General features: G+C 39.7%; 1 protein-coding gene across 3 annotated transcripts in view; it reads right to left on the bottom strand.

The window, feature by feature from the left end:
- The window catches only part of RARA (retinoic acid receptor alpha), a 151,400-nt gene that overhangs the window by 64,718 nt on the left and 69,751 nt on the right, over positions 1 to 16,931 (bottom strand). For 2 of the 3 annotated variants that reach the window (XM_075177114.1, XM_075177119.1), the window contains exon 1: positions 13,286 to 13,472. The exons of the other annotated variant lie outside the window; for it this stretch is intronic. The gene's annotated coding sequence lies outside the window, so the exon portion shown is untranslated. Of the gene's footprint in view, positions 1 to 13,285; positions 13,473 to 16,931 lie in introns of those variants that run through there. 3 annotated transcript variants of the gene reach the window in all.

Raw genomic sequence — 16,931 nt, 5'->3', positions numbered from 1 at the left:
GCAAAAGACACAGGAGAAAATGTATGGCGATAGATAGACTGACACACACATGCAGATAACAGTCCAAGCACACAGGAGCAGAGACCCACAGACATGAAATAGGCAAAATCAAAGAATATAGTTAACAGTAAATTAACGGGCACATTTCAGTGCAAAATAAGGAGTGTTCTGAAGGTTGATTGGATGTACATATACTACAACAGTGTTCTCCCCAGCACCTATTTCCCGGGTGCTCCACCCGGCTGTTACTTGTCACCCGGTTCTTGGAGCCCAGCAGAGTCCTATTATAATAGAAAAAAACATTGACTCCAATAGTATAACAGACACTATGTGAGCACTACAGCCAGCAGTGTATGTTATACCACTAGTCTGACCAGTCAGCAGCTGTGGGCAATCAACTCCAACATTTTCCAATATTATTGCAAAGTATTACAACTGCCCCCACCCGGCTACTTCTTAATGCCACCCGGCTGGCAAAATTTTCTGGGGAAAACACTGTACAGCGTATTAAATATATCAAATACTGCGATTATGTACATTTGAATATGTTGTGCAACATGTAGGAAGTGATTAAATCCCATATAAATAACCCGATTAATTACATGCTGAATTTAAAGTGTCTCTTCCACCAACAGCAAGTATGTTTTACTTATTCAGACATGAAGATGGAAATTTGAAAAAGTGGAGATGTTGCCTATAGCAGCTAATCAGATTCTAGTTCTCATTCATTTAGTACATTCTACAAAATGACAGCTAGAAACTGATTGGTTGCTATAGGCAACATCTCCACTTTTTCAAACACGCAGTTTAGTAAATATACTCTGCATGAGTTTAAGATACACTGCACACAAAAAACAAAGGGTAAACAAGAGTTTGGAATGGTGAAATAATACAGGGGGGGATTAATAAATAAAACTAGACAGTGAGATGACTGGCGCAAAGCATGTAAACGAGTGAGACAAGAAATTAGAGCAGACATAAAGTGACCAGGCCGCCACTTTCATACACAATGCCAGGCTGTGCTTGTCCTAAAATGGCCTAGCAAGAGACATTTTAATAGGTTCTGCATGAAAGCCGAGTCTGGAAACACAACCCCAATCCTCAAATGTTGGCAACGATCCAGTCTTTCCCAGAATACTGGTGTTTAAAGGGATACTAAACTATTTTTAAGCATTTTACAGGACACTTATAACTAAGAAACTAGTTTCTAAAAAGTACAAATACCATTTACAAATGTATATAAAAGGGTTGAGAAACTCGTAAGAACTACAAAGACTTAAAAGAATGCTGATGTTAGAGTCTTATTTTTCCTACACACAAAAGCGTAATCTATAGGTTTACTGAAAATCCAGTATTGAGAGGTCTCACCACAAACACTGGAAAATGACACTGACAGCAGGTACAAGGGATGTATCCACATTATAATAATTAGTTCTATTTACAAGCTTTTAGTGCAAGGCATATATACCAGAGGTATCATTTACAAGCCAATATCAAACTGCAAATACAGACCAGTTCAAACATACTTAAAGTTCACAGTAAACAGACATGCATCAAATGCATAAAAATAAAGATGGCACGTTAACAGAGGAGAAATATTGTACATTGCAATTGTCAATTTAGCGATCCCCCACCTATTACACATTTTAAAATAGAGTCACATTATTTTACCCTCACCCATTAAAAGGGACTGATTTTGACACCAGACCCCAAGGACTGGAGAGGTGCTGCACCAGATTCATGGAAGAAGAATGATCAGTATCAGCCGTGGGTCCTGTCCCTTTCAGAGTTTTGATCATTGACTCTGCCGATGGCCTAAAAAATAAGGTGTCCCTATTTGCTGATAACCAATAGGGGTATATTTACAAAGGTCTGATGAGCCTTTCCAAATGAGAAAACAGCAGTTTTATCCGTAAAATGGCTATTGCATTATTTACAAAGGTTCAACGCAGGAGAAATCATAGATATATATATACTTTCCTAGCGCAGACCCATTTTGCATAATAGAACTGCGCATGACTGGATATTTTACAGTTGATCTTTAAGGATGAACAATCGCTTCTGACCATCGTAGAGTAGCAGCACACAGTGCCAGACAGAGGCTACAATGGGTAAATAAAATGAATGCGATGGAAACATAGCATTACCACTGCACAAGTTACTAGTTAGACTAAGGGGTCTATTTATCAAGACTCCTCTGTAATGAACATTTGTTATCGATGCTTATTAAAGCGGTATAAAATCTTCACTTACTGTAATTTATAAAAAAACAAAATGATTCCGGGGCAGCTGAGCAACATTGGGCGGCAGCGATAGGAGTCTTACCTCTCGCCAGGCCACCCTGGTGCCAATCTGCTCAAGCATGCACACTGGAAATTATATTATATAAAGTTATATATTAAATAAAAAAACAATAAAAAGGGGAGAGAGCACACCCAGCTATTGTCATTCTTAGAGGTATTTAATACCACCGCTGTCCTTGTTAAATAGGCTTCTCCATGCTTTGCAATAGCCAGCAATAGTCCTTACTGGCCAGGGGGCTTTCAGAAATTGGTAAAAGCCCTAAATCTGTCAAAAAGACAAGTTTCAGCAGAGAAAAGGCTTTTATTCTATAGGTAAATAGACCCATAAACATTGAATATAGATTACAGTTTGGGGCACATTCTTGTGCCAAGGACATAAGAGGGGCTCAGAACTGGGCAGACTTAAGTAATAAAATAGAATATAATGGTTTGGAAAAGGCACCTTAGAGGCGACCCAAGTAATATGTCAAGGTCACTACAAAGATTTGTCTAACTTTCTATTCCAAGGACCATAGAGAAGCAAGGGGTCATCCTGTGAATGGAAGGAAGACAGGCGATAAATATAAACAAGGTAAAAGTTAACAGGATTCCTTGCCTACAATAAATGGGATCTTCAGCTATAACGAGTAATTGGCACTTTGGGAGTGAATGATTCAGGGATTTTAACAGATTGTCATTTTTTGGGGTCACATAGGACCCTAAGTGAGCAAGTGTTACACAAAGGTTTTATTTAGACTTCCTCTGGATCAACATAATTATAGTATATGGAAACTTGAACTTAATGCATCCATGTGTAATGAGAAAAACGTGGAGGGCAGGCAGCCTGGAAGAGAAAAATAAATTGAGATCAGAAGCAACATAATTCCAATTAGTAAGATGCAGAAAACAAAGGAAAATGGATTCAACTTGAAAACAAGACAGCATGAGAAGATTATAGAAGATACTTAAAAAATGTTAATCATGGTGTAGAGGTTATGAGGGCATATATCAGAGGCATGCAACTTCTGGCCTTTGGCTGGTAGGGCAAGCTGGGAATTGTAGTTCCACCACAGCTGAAAAACCTGTTTACTAAGCATGTCTTACATCCTACAGGGTCACTATTAATATATGATGACCGATCCCAAAGTGTAACCGATCGCTTAAAAATTACAAAAAAATAAAATCCATTTTATCACTATAGTGCCAAAAATATGACAACACCCAACATTTTGGTGTTGTGTTGCACCAGCAGAAAAAGGTGTTGGTGTAGATGTAGTTTGTTTTTTTTTGCTGTTATTGCTAAAGTATTGTAAAATAAAAACGATCATGAATGTAAAATAAAGTGAAGTGAATTATATCTATTTGTGTGACATTAACCTATTGCATATTCCAACTTATTTCAAGAAATATCTACTTCGACCCATGTGTCACATCCAGATTAATGTGCAACACACAAATATTCACTGTCCTGGTGTGTATATGGCTGGATTCCTGAAACAAGTATTACTGACTCACCAGGAAATGAGAGAGTTAACTGCATTTGCCTATTACACACAAACGCCTGCATAAAGATTTAGGAGATTCCCCACAGACACTGTAAACTTACAGATACATACACCAACTCACAGAAAAGGGCAGGGAGCTTTTCTTCTGTTGCTGTCTGATAGCACAGGCCCTCCCCACCCACAGGTGTAACCCTTTCACTGCTGTGCCAGAGGTATGGGTAGGCGCGTGGGGTCCAGCCTGGCCAAGTCTCACCAAAAATTAAAGCTTGGTTTAGGAAATGCAAGGACAGCAGCCAGACATACATATTTACTAAAGCTGGGGGCATAAGAGGAGGAGGCACAATGAGGGTGGGGAAAGGAGTGAGAAATGGAACTTGGAGAATAATATATTATGAAGGAGACAGATGCAGAGGGCTGTTTCAGTCTCTGGAATCTTGGATTCTAATAAGCTTGCCTAGACACACACAGGCTCAGGATCTTTAAATCTGTTCCACTGGAAGGTGTTCGTGTCACATACAGACTATACCAGATTTTAATTTATGTGGGATTAGTGCAGAAAAGTGCAGAGTCATTGTATAAAGCAGTGGGGCCCGGCTGGACAACCATGACAGAGTTTAGCTACTTTTAGGCAGGACACAATTACACAGTATCTCCCAACCTGAGCGTTATTAACTGCAAGGTCTGTGGACCAGGACATACTTTGACTGTACAGTCTGAAAACAAACTAGTACGATAATGATAGTGTGTGTGCAGCAGAAGTCTTAGACTAAGCACCACTGGGGCAGGGACTGTTGTGAAGGATTAAACATTCTCTGTAAAACGCAGAGTATTATGTTGGCTCGACAGGATAACAACAATAAATCATACAGTGCACTGTCAGCTTAGTAAGAGATTTGTTTTTCTTCCCCCAAAACATTGAACAAGCCGAGTAACAACTTGGCATTCCCATAACATATAGTTAAGGCAATGAGTAGAAATACATGTGTGCGGGAATACAACCTCCTCTCCCTCCCTCCACCCGGCTGCTCTCTCCCCACTCTCCTTTCTTGTTTTCAGATGTCTGGCCTGGAGATTCTCTCCAGGAAGTTGGTGTTCCTTCCCCTCTAGAGAGAGCCAAAGAGAAGGGGGGTGAGAGAGAAAGGGGAATGCTGAGAGATGAGAAAGTGGGAAAGAATAGGGGAAAGTGAGTTAGATGGAGAGCATTACAAAAAGGTAGAAGATTGGAAAGATCGGGGGCTGGAGAAGTAGGGCAAAAGACGAATGGGGTAGGTGAAGGAGATGGTTGGATAAGTATAAGTGGGAGTTGGCGGGTGAGGGAGATGATAGAGTAAGGGTGAGTTGGGTGGCAATGGCAGGCCAAAGACAGGGTAAGTGGGGGGGGGGGGGGGAGGGTTGGTACGGCAAAGGCAAGTTGCGCCAGGGAAAAGGACAGGGCAAGTGGGAGGAGGGTTGGTAGGGCAAAGGCATGTGTAGGGATACAAAAAAATCCTTAGGGCACAGATGAGTGGAGGGGCAAACATGGCAGGGAAAAGTGCTAAAGGATAAAGTTCAAGAGAATATTGGTGCAAGCTGCATGAAAAAAGGGAGTAGAAGAAAAAATTTCTAGAAATTGAGAGAGTGAGCAAATAATAAGGCAGATAAGAGGTAGGGAATAAGAGAAAGGCAGATCATGAAAGCCAGCAATGAAAAGGAAATAGAAGGAATAGAGAACAGAGAATAAAGTTTAGATTGCACAAGGTGTAAGCAGAAGGATAGAGAAGACAATCGGAAACAACGGAAGAATAAATTTGAAAGCCTTAAAAAAAGGCTAGATTTTGCTCAGCTATATGTTGCACTAAAAACACTGAACACCAGAATGAAGAACACAGAAATACTCTATATAAATGTAGATTGCAATTCATTCTAACCACTCACGAGACACTCTCACTTCCTGTGTCTCTCAGATATCGGTTTTCCGCTGTACCCCCATCTTCTCCCACCAACCTAACCCAGACACTCTGTACTACACCCCCCCATCTCTAGCTGACCTCATACTTCCTGGCGTGACTACCAGCTGTGCCCAGCAAAATGCCACTTCCTGTCACTAGTACTCACGGGTAGACAATTCAGACTCTCACTTCCTGAAATCTATAGATTTACATTTTCTGTTGAATAAATAGACATATTAAATAAACTCACACGAATCTGCATGCTGGGAGTGTAAAGGTTACAAGACACAAAATATTTGTGGGCCTTAGGCAGAATTTCCTGGAAATATACAGAGTGAAATGAACCAGAATGACTCTAGATTCTAGGAATTCTGCCCTAGACACCTCATTTGCAAACAGACAGGTGACGAAAACTGCAATGATATCAACAATTAACTTTAGCTATATCTGAAGAAAAGAATCACTTAATATATGTACAATCCTGTCCTGGTAATCTGCAGTCAGGAGATCACTGTACATTATATAGAAATGTAGCAGTGTCTGATCCTGTCCTGGTAATCTGCAGTCAGGAGATCACTGTACATTATATAGAAATGTAGCAGTGTCTGATCCTGTCCTGGTAATCTGCAGTCAGGAGATCACTGTACATTATATAGAAATGTAGCAGTGTCTGATCCTGTCCTGGTAATCTGCAGTCAGGAGATCACTGTACATTATATAGAAATGCAGCAGTGTCTGATCCTGTCCTGGTAATCTGCAGTCAGGAGATCACTGTACATTATATAGAAATGCAGCAGTGTCTGATCCTGTCCTGGTAATCTGCAGTCAGGAGATCACTGTACATTATATAGAAATACAGCAGTGTCTGATCCTGTCCTGGTAATCTGCAGTCAGGAGATCACTGTACATTATATAGAAATGCAGCAATGACTCGAGGACTGGTGCCGAATCCAGGCCCCCACACAGACAGACAGACAGACAGACAGACACACACACACACACACACAGACACACACACTCCAGGACACAGAATAATTTCCATGTTCTCCACATGTGTGAGGTTTTACTACAAGGACTGTGACTCTATATTTAGGTATAAACATGAACCACACTCCAAAAACAGATCCTTGTGCATCCAATTAACACTTCCAGTGGGAAGATGTAACTCATTCTGTGCCACTGTGGCCAGAAATCTTATGGTGGAGACAGTTCAACCATCTCCCCTCCACAGGGCTCCTCTGTCATCACCCTTATTAAAATAAATCTTTAGGTCAGTAGTCTCAGTCTGTATGTAACAGATGTTCCTGAGCATGTATCTAAGTGTCACTATAAACAAATATTAAAGTCTCTCCTGTTTAAAACATAAATAACTCAAAACTCCATAGAATTAAAACAACTGTACATTTGGGTTTTCTTACCACAGAACAGTCCACATGATTCAACAAGAAAATAAGTGAATATTTGTAGTGCTATTTAGAACATTATAGAAGCCAAGCTTACAAAATGAAGTAATTTGAAAAGTAACAAATCAGAATAGCATTCCTCGCTCATACCCATCACATCTTAAAGTGGATCTAGAAGAAAGCAATGACAATACTTTGACTAAAACTAGATTTCAAGAGCACCTGCCACCTGCACACAGGAGTAGGCAGCCATTTTCTGGGCTGAACCAATACACACAGCTAGCCAAACCACAAGGGTCCAGTGACCTCACTAAGGTGCAAAGTGGTCAGTTCCTAATGGATACACTGCATTTTTGTGAATACTGGTTTAGCCCACAAACTGGCTCCCTCCACTGTAGGTAGGTGCTCTATAAGCATCTATTCTTGCTATATAATGTAACAATCAGGCACAAAAGGAGATCTCAGGAGAAATGATTCGGAGGAACAGATTTTCTTAGATGTTCAGGAAGTGAGACGTAAAAGTTACGTGGACAACTTTGTACAACCGCCTCTCCTTCTAACATACATACCAACTCTTCTGATATCCGAGACTCCCACATTGTAGCCTCATCTCCCATGCTTAGACACGCGTGTTCAGAGGCCTGCCTCCCTCACTGCTATCACTGAGCACTCCTCTACCTCATTGAACTTTGACAGGTCAGTGATAACAGGAAGCAGATAACTATGGATGCTCTCTATATGGTACACAAGGCAAACTGAGTTCTGTATGGTGCACTGAACACCACACATGACCTGCAGCATTGGAAAAATACAATGCAATTCTAAGGGAATGCTCATTAAGTAAATAGTACACTGTGCTACAGGGAAGCATTGACACACTTCTAGCACTTTGTGTTGTGTCTGCACTTTCAAGAACTACCAGCATTGCTCTCTAAGATCTACCCATCCTGTCATGGGAGAAACCCTGGACTTATACATATAGATCCATGTGTGGTTGGTATAGTATTAATAATGTCAGGCACACAGAGACATGTCTGCATTCTAACAATAAAGTCAATAAATTAAGTTTTATATTTTTCTTTAGCGGTGTGTTACAGATTATTTTTGAAGTCAGAATATTCCAGAAATGGACACAAATCTGCTATATTAATTTAAGTACAATGTCATACTGTTAGCTCTACCCAGATATGGGAAGTAAGCAGCAAAAAACAGTGCTACCAAGTATCAAGTTTATCATGAAATATAATATACATCCTTTTAGCACTGCTCAGCAACAATGATTAAACAAAGCGTATTTCAGACATGGGAGTACCAGAGGTTATACAAAACATAATACACTGCTGGAAACCTAATATACAGATTGTTTATAAGGCTATAAGTATCTCACGCCTCAATGATGTCACTGGTTCTAGTGAATAGTCAGCGGTATATTGGGGTGCCTAATTTAAATGTCCACTTTAAGATGGATGAAAGAATGTGTTATTCTGAACTATTATTACATTACAGCATATATCAGTAAGAAATAAAACCCACACTTACATGTAATTTTGCCCAAAAATCAACCTATCAAGTGGACTTTGTCAGACAAGTCAGAATTTTTGGTCCATATTAGCTAACGTTTTATCAAATTATTCACTCATATAATCTGTTTTGGTTCTAAAGATTAAGTTTAAGCCAGACACTCTGCACACAACAGTGCAAAACCCGAGATGTTAAACACTCCCCTCACAAATAGTGACCAAACAAAAAAAAAAAAGTGGACCAATAAACAATGAGCCTGCAAAATATACTAACCAAGTATATAGTGACTATATAATAGCAATAGCAGGACTCCAATGCCTTACAGATCTCCCTGATCTCTGTCACATCTTGGTGTGTCAGCTCCACCCTCCTCACTGGACTTTGTGCACAGGGCAAAGATCCTTCTGTTACAGTAGGTAATGAGCACCGCTTTACTGATCAATGAAAGATCATGGTATAATGAGCAATAAGCTACTCCTATATATAGGTACATTTAACAATACGCACAACTGCTGCCTAGCCACATTACCAATTCTATACCAGGTATATAGGTCATTGCAGGCGTATATAGGGCTGCCAAGAGATACTTCGGACTCCGGTACAGCAACTGCTTGGGGCCCTTTACATAGCCTCTGAAGGGGACGGGGCCACAACATGTTGGTGGCTCCTCCTATTACACAGGCAGATCAGGGCCCAGGTACTTTGTACCTGACTCCCCCGGGATGTATGTAGTGTTTGATGATGGACCTACTAAAGTGTATCTGTCACATACATATAGTCAAGGCAGCCATTAGTGAGCTTAGCCAATCAATTTACTAGGAACAAGTGACACGTTGTGCCTCATGCCTCAGGGATCGCACTCATTCCTTGCGAATTGACAGGCTGGATGTCACAAGCTCATTTCAAAAGTGCACAACTGTGTGGCTAAAATACACACACATATTTCTATTTGTATTTCATTCACTATTTATTGCTTCCATCACTGGACACAGGACATGTGAAAACTGAGGTGTCAGAAAAAAAAGCATGTTACATCTGTGAATTACTGTCAACAGCTGCCATCTGCCAGACCCATGACAGTAATCACCCTTGTAACCTGGCCTTACTAACAGTGTGTACCTGTATGATCAAATGTCTGTTTTGCATACCTGCATTTTACACACACACAAAAACAGACAGCTAGAGTATATTTTGTTGCTATTGGCAACACCACAGTTTCCCTGTGGACCAGCACTCAGAAATGTGCCCAAATGTGTGCGAGCAAGCAGTGTGGTATGTTTATACAAGACCCCAAGGAGACGGAAATTAGGAAATATTTAATTTTTCTACAAATCAATTTTGTAGTATTATAAAACATTTGTCAACATTTTTAGATGTGGTCATATTATGGAGACATATGGTTTTATTAATAGATTTTTGAAAGTGGGATTTTACCTGTTCGTTTTCCCTCTGCCGTGTGTACAGAACAGTCACCACAACGAAATAGCGCCAATCATAATCTGCATCCGATTGTGATCGAATGGTGATCAGAACTGGTGGTATATATCCAGGCAATACAAATGTCGCCTGAACACTATAACTGATCCCCACAGGATGGGAGACTGACAAGTGTGCATCTAAAGAGAGCACAGGTTCTGTTGCTTGGCCTGGCATCTTAGGAAGCCGTACAATAGTCACTTGTGTCAAGGGTGTACATTTATATCTGGCAGCTGGAACAATCCCCCAAAAGATAGCAAAAAAAAAAGGCACAGCTGCGTACAAGTACTACACACAGAATGTATAAATGGCATGTTGCGTGGAATATAAGATATATCATTAATATAGTATATATACACATACAGCATACCGGTATATGCATTTTCTACATAAAAGATGTAGACATTTATAAACAGTTGCTTGATTATGTATATACTGTAATATTTATATAACATACTTCAATCAAGATTTTTATATGCAGTAAACTTTATATATGGACTAAAGCAATATAGATCAGATGAATATTAGAAACTACTAACGAGTTTGGAGTCCATGAAATGAAAAACTCTGGGCCAACTTCACATATCCTACTATTCTCTTAGGGGGTTGTAAGTTACACCCCAATATTCTACAAGGGGGTTGTAAGTTACACCCTAATATTCTACAAGGGGGTTGTAAGTTACACCCTAATATTCTACAAGGGGGTTGTAAGTTACACCCTAATATTCTACAAGAGGGTGTAAGTTACCACACACTGGAGTCCCACACACAGTCCAGTCTGGCATACATCAGTATTATACACCGAATGTTCTCCAATATAGCTCACTCTCATATGCATTAGTATCATGCCCAGTATGTACCAGTATTATGCATAGCATGTTCTCTAATGTAGTCCAGTCTTGTACGAATCAGTACTATACCCAGCATATAATCTCACATAGTCCAGTGTTCCATGTATCACTATTATATAGTGTTCTTTCACGTAGTCTAGTCCCACATGTATCACTATTATACCCAGCATGTTCTCCCATTTAGTCCATTCTCGCATACTTCTGTATTATACAGTGATCTCCCCTGTAGTCCAGTCTCTCATATACCAGTATTATAAAGTGTTCTGCCATGTAGTCCAGTCTCTTGTACCAGTATTATACAGTGTTCTGCCATGTAGTCCAGTCTCTCATGTACCAGTATTACACAATGTTCTCCCATGTAGTCCAGTCTCTCATGTACCAGTATTATACAGTGTTCTGCAATGTAGGCCAGTCTTTCATATACCAGTATTATATAGTGTTCTGCCATGTAGGCCAGTCTTTCATATACCAGTATTATACAGTGTTCTGCCATCTAGTCCAGTCTCATGTACCAGTATTACACAGTGTTCTCCCATGTAGTCCAGTCTCTCATATACCAGTATTATAGAGTGTTCTGCCATGTAGTACAGTCTCTCATGTACCAGTATTATATAATGTTCTCCCTTGTAGTCCAGTCTTGCATGCATCTGTATCATTAAGAGATCTCCCATGTAATCCAGTCTTGCATGCATCAATATTATATACACAATGTTCTCCAATGCATCCCAGTCTCAAATGCATGAGTATTATACAGTGCTCTCCCATGTAGCTCAGTACACATCAATTGTACAAAGTGTTCCACCAGGTTGTCCAAATTCCTGTGTATCAGAATCATACAGTGCTCTCCCGTGTAGTCCAGTCTCACATGTACTGACACAGGATATATTTCTATATTGTCCAGTGGTTCGTGTACCAGTATCACACACAGTATTTTCTCCCATTCAAGTTAGCCTCGCACATGTTAGTATTATACAGTGTATTTCATACAGTCCAGTTCCACATGTATCATGATTATACATTGTGTATTCTTCCATGTAGTCCAGTCTCACAAGCGCATTATATAGCGCGTTTCCCCATACAGTCCAGTTCGCTCACGAAGTCCAATGTAATATGTACCAATATTCTACACATTGCGGTTTCTTAATGTAGTCCAGCCCTACATGTGTCAGTATTGTACACAGCATGTTCTCCATGTAGTCCAGTCACATATGTATCAATAACATAAACCATCCTCACATATATATGTATTATCTACAGCATGTTCTGTTTCTTATGTAGTGTTGTACATTACATGTTCTCACACGTACTCTAGCTCTCTGTGTACCAGTCTTATTCACAGTATGTTCTTCTAATTAATCTAGTGTCAAGTCGCTACAGAATTTGCTGGCGCTATATAAATAAGATCACATCGTATAAAGAAAATTTTATAGCAAATACTATATGAACACATAGTGAAGAAAAATATTTAAATATGTTTTACATACTAAATGTGCACATGGTATACAGTAATATATACCGATATAAGCACTGCAATGAAAATGCAGTGCAAAAGTACATATTAAGGGTATATACACTATACAAACTTTATATATTACATAGACTTAATGGACAGTTAACTGTGGTTAGGGTTTAGACTAATGTTAAACATACTAAATTTCCCTGCATACAATAATGTGTACACAAAATATTGCACACATTTAACACATTGTATGCATTAAAGGAGAGAATAAAATGCGCTGTGAAAGCAAATAGCATCAAGGAACATTTATCAATGTTATACATATTGTATTAACAGAGTGTAGAAAACATCACAATGCACTATAGGATGTATGTTATTGCAAAACAGACTATATAGACACACAGCATAAAGCAATATTTATTGATACATAATTTATGTACACATGCTATGAATACTGTGAGCATTACACGAAAACATAGGTAATGCACAGTAAATTTATACTGTATACTATATTAACCAGAATAACACGCAGTTCTAAACAGATAACAGGCTGCATTATATACATATCAGTGTGACACACAATTTACTAGTTATATAATATAAACCAGAATAATGCCGATTATTGCAAGTTGTATGTATTCTTCCTTACTATACAGATCAACATACCATCATAGTGAATAACCACATACGTGGTATACACAGAACAATACATACCTCTGTCATTAATATGTCACTGACCTGGCACCCATTGCATATTAAGAGCCCCTTAAACTTCAATATTTTATCATCTCTCATTTCTTTATTAGGACACTTCCCCCCGCCCCTATGTACCCCTTCCCACAGCGGCTGGTGCCCATTACCTGGTCTGTATCTGTTTTCTTTGGGTACGCCACACCTATCCACAGTTTGTTCACCTTTGTAGGGACCTAGAATAAAGACAGACAAAGCGTAGACAGGGTCTGTCTGTTGGTTGTGTAGTGTCAGGCAACAACCCTACTGCAGCCTCCTCTCTCTGCAGCCATAGCGGGTATATAGTGAAACTTTATCCTACAGCTCAGCCTCTCTGCCGGTACCTCCCACCCCGTCACCAGCCAGACCTACCACCCTCTACCTTAACCCTTCCACCGCCGGCAGGGGCACACAGCATCGCATGCCTTGTGGGAAACAACGGGTTAAACCACAACTCTCAAAACCCATCGACACCTCCAACATAATAACATACACAGAGGACTTACATGGGGAAATACACAGAGGACTTACATCTCACAGGCACATACCATGATGCCTGTGACATGTTACAACCCATTTTCAGTAAAGGGGTTAACTGCAAAGCTTTAACCCATCCATATCTCCAGACCTGGAGTGTTTGCTATAGAACGGTCAATATTCAAGCAAACCTAATTATCTACATGAATCCAACTAACCGGCAGAAGCTGTAAACAGTATGATTAACGGTCTATATCTTGTTTTGTAACCATTAATCCGCTTTACTACATCATAACAACCCAGTGACTCTAGATGTAGTTTGTAAAATACACACACACACACACACACACATATATATATATATATATATATATATATATATATATATATATATATATATATATATATTATACACACACATACATATATATACACACATATATATATATATATATATATATATATATACACACATACATAACATACATTTTTATACAGTTCAGTTCTTCACTGATGTTAGTTTTCTATATATGTACAACATACATCCCATTCTATGCTTTTGTTTGCGCTGCTTACACTGATTTATATTAAATGTTTAGTCTTTCCTTTCTGAATAGATAATAATATTATTCATTAAATATGCAAAAACTGTGTAGAGCCTAAAACCACAAGGGCTGTGTATTTCCCATTCACTGCCTGTACCATAAACATAATCACAGACTGGCCGACACTAGTCCTTGAGAGCCAGTGACCTGACAAGTTCTTAGAAGTGCAGCATGAACACATACTGCTCGCTAGTGTATAGGCAGCAAAGTTCATTGCATATTTAATGAGACATCATAATCCTCTGGCAGGTAAATGGACCCGAGGCAGCCGCTGGGGGCTCTGAGCCTGAAGTGACAAGACAAGAAGGTTAATGCAGCTTGGTACATTCCGCTGACAGCCAGGAGTCAAAGGGAAAGAAGCCAGAGGAGAGTGTGGGAGGGTACAGAAGCAGGCACGGGATAATGTGTCATGTCTGTCTGCCGGTGGCTTGGGTTCCTAGCTCCCTTTGCTGTAGCAGTTTCTCAGAATAATTCAGCATTGCTAGCGAATGTAGTTTACTATTTCTGTGTAGCGATGGCATTAAAGAACTATGTTTTTAAAATATAGCACACAGATTAATAATCGCTCTAATCCTGTTATGGCAGGTGTGGGGCAGACTCCTAATGAACCAATTGGTCAGGGTGGGTAAGTAGTCAGGCCCTGCCCGTCCAGAGTTTCACCTGACATGGTTCAGAACATAAACCTCAATAGTGCTTCCAATTAAAACAACAACAACTGCATAGAAAATCATGGTGTACTGTGATAACACTATCACACACAAAGCCTTGTTATGTTACTGAATAGTATTATGGCGAAGCCAACCACGTCTTGTACTGGCCCAGCATCAGGGAGAATGCCAGACTCTTCAGGGAGTGAGGGAGATCACCCCTATTTAATGGAGTCTCCCTGACATTCAGGGAGAGTTGTCAAGTATGTTTCTACTACCCTCTTCCCTTCTACTAACTACTACTAGTAGAACTGATAGGATTCCTCCGACAGGACATATCAGGGATAGATTTCCTATGCAAAACATGTACCTTCACAATCCTTGTTCTGTTATTGCCATCTCAGGATGTGCTACTACAGTGGTGAGGGGAGGAATGTTACTACAGACATGATGGGGGTGTTACTACAGAGGAGGTAAGGGGAATGTGTTACTGCAGACATAATGAGGAGAATGGGCTACTACAGACGTGATGGGAAGAATGGGTTACTACAGACGTTTTGGGGGTGTTACTATCGTCATCATCAACATTTATTTATATAGTACCAGCTTTACTATTGGAAACAAGCACAGTAATAAAACAATACTGGGTATTACAGACAGACATAGAGGTAAGAAGGCTCTGCTTGGAAGCTTACAATCTATGGGACAATGGGAGTTTGATATATGATGTTAAGTGCTACATAATGCATATTGGTCCAGCCAGACTGCAAAATAAAAAGTGCTTAGTGGGTTATATGATCCAGTCACACAGCAATGTTGGTCAGGGGGTCAGTGAACTGTTGTCTTGTGTGAACTGTGTAAAGGGTGAAAATAGGGTACTCTAGGTAGGTTAAGAGGGTGAATAAGGAATACTATAAGTTTGCCTGAAGAGATGGGTTTTCAGAGAATACTTGAAGGTTTGAAGATTAGAGCAAACTCTTATTTTGCGAGGGAAGGAATTCCACAAAGTGGGTGCAGAACGAAATCAGTCCTGTAATCAGGAATGGGAGCAGATAATGAGAGTGGATGAGAGACACAGATCTAGTGCAGAAGGGAGGTGTCAAACTGGAAGATATTTTGAGACAAGTGAGCATTTTGGACAATGCTATGCTTCCAACTTTGGGGCAACAGTTTAGAGAGGGCCCTTTTCTATAACAACATGACTGTCCCAAGTGCACAAAGCAAGGACTACAAAGACATGGTTTCATAAGTTTGGTGTGGAAGAACTTGACTGGCCTGCACAGAGCCCTGACCTCAACCCCATCGAACACTTTTGGGATGAACTGGAACAGAGATTGCGATCCAGGCCTTCTCGTCCAACATCAGTGCCTGACCTCATAAATGTTCTACAGAATAAATGGGCACAAATTCCCACAGAAACAGTCCAACATTCTTTGGAAAGATATCCAAAAAGAGTGGAAGCTGTTATCACTGCAAAATGGAAACCAACTCCATATTAAAGTATATGTATTTGAATACAATTTCATTACAGTCCATGTTGGTGTAATGGTCAAGAACTTGAATACTTTTGTCCATATAGTGTATGTTGACTACAGATATCATAGAGGGAAGGTGTCAGTACATATGTTAGGTAGACATGTGTTACTACATAAGTATGTGTGTGTGGGGGGGGGGGGGGGGGAGGGGTGATATGTGTTACCTGAGATGGCAAAGGAAAGAAAATTACAGTAAATATTAAATTATTTTCTTTTCCCTGGTCAGTTAATGCCAGCATAAACTAGAAGGATATAGATAGTTATTCAAATACAGCAGGAAAGGTATAGGAAACACAAATATTGAATGTTTACCACTATATTAACAATACAATGGTTTGTCTGTTAATACCAAGTCTTGCTTCATTACTGTGTTTTTCCCCAATTGTAAATCGCTACGGAACACGTTGGCGCTATATAAATGTTAATATTAATAAAAAATAATTACAGGGCATTTTGACTTTTCCTTTTCTCTAAAGGACTTTAATTAAGCAGTGTGACTGGCAATGGGGGTGT

The sequence above is a fragment of the Mixophyes fleayi genome, chromosome 6, assembly GCF_038048845.1.
Source record: "Mixophyes fleayi isolate aMixFle1 chromosome 6, aMixFle1.hap1, whole genome shotgun sequence".
Taxonomy (NCBI): Eukaryota; Metazoa; Chordata; class Amphibia; order Anura; family Limnodynastidae; genus Mixophyes; species Mixophyes fleayi.
This window is presented reverse-complemented; position numbering and strand designations above follow the sequence as displayed.